The 1,040-nt window shown below is 38.2% G+C and overlaps 1 non-coding gene across 1 annotated transcript; it reads right to left on the reverse strand.

Annotated features, from left to right (window-relative positions):
• Positions 1-467: 467 nt before the first annotated feature.
• On the reverse strand, positions 468-595 carry LOC122733171. Its single transcript, XR_006353762.1, has one exon. It is a non-coding gene; the product is annotated as a U6atac minor spliceosomal RNA (small nuclear RNA).
• Between the last annotated feature and the right edge of the window lie 445 nt (positions 596-1,040).

The following is a 1,040-nucleotide window of genomic DNA, read 5'->3' on the forward strand; positions in this document are numbered from 1 at the left end:
ACCAACATCTTACACTGTATACCAAAATAAAGTCAAAATGGGTACATGACGTAAAGGGTGATACCATAGGTAAATTAGGAGAGGAAGGAATAGTTTACCTCTCAGATCTATGGAGAGGAGAATAATTAATGACCAAACAAGAGGTAGAGAATATTATGAAATGCAAAATGGATGATTTTGATTACATTAAATTAAAAAGGTTTTGTACAAACAGAAGTGATGCATCCAAAATTAGGAGTGAAGCAGAAGGCTGGGAAACAGTCTTTACAGTAAATGTCTCTGACAAAGGCCTCATTTCTCAAATATATAGAGAACTGAGTCAAATTTATAAGAATGCAAGCCATTCCTCAATTGATAAGTGGTCAAAGGATATGAATAGGCAATTTCAGATGAAGAAATCAAAGCATCTATAGGCATATGAAAACATTCTCTAAGTCACTTTTGATTAGAGAAATGCAAATTTTTTTTTTAAAACATGGTTAGATGCCACAGAGTAGGTGGCAATGCCTTAACCGTATATGTGTTGTAAAGGCCACTAGGACCTCTTCCATCCTTATCAAGGGGAGTGCTAACCTTCTCTCCTTTCATACAACACATTTTTTTCTTTTTCTTTTTCTTTCTTTCTTTCTTTTTTTTTTTTTTGGTGGGGCAATGGGGGTTAAGTGACTTGCCCAGGGTCACACAGCTGGTAAGTGTCAAGTGTCTGAGGCCAAATTTGAACTCAGGTACTCCTGAATCCTGGGCCGGTGCTTTATCCACTGAGCCACCTAGCTGCCCCCGAGAAATGCAAATTTAAACAACTCTGAGGTACCTCCTCACACCCATCAGATTGGCTAATATGACAAAAAATGGAAAATAATAAGTGTTGGAGAAGCTGTGGAAAAATTAGAACACTGACGCATTCTCAGTGGAGTTGTGAACTGATCCAACCATTCTGGAGAGCAATTCGGAACTATGTCCAAAGGGTTATAAAACTGCGCATACCCTTTGACCCTGCAATCCCACTATTAGGTCCATATCCCAAAGAGATCATAAAAAAG

The sequence above is a fragment of the Dromiciops gliroides genome, chromosome 6 (genome assembly GCF_019393635.1).
Source record: "Dromiciops gliroides isolate mDroGli1 chromosome 6, mDroGli1.pri, whole genome shotgun sequence".
NCBI classification, from domain to species: domain Eukaryota; kingdom Metazoa; phylum Chordata; class Mammalia; order Microbiotheria; family Microbiotheriidae; genus Dromiciops; species Dromiciops gliroides.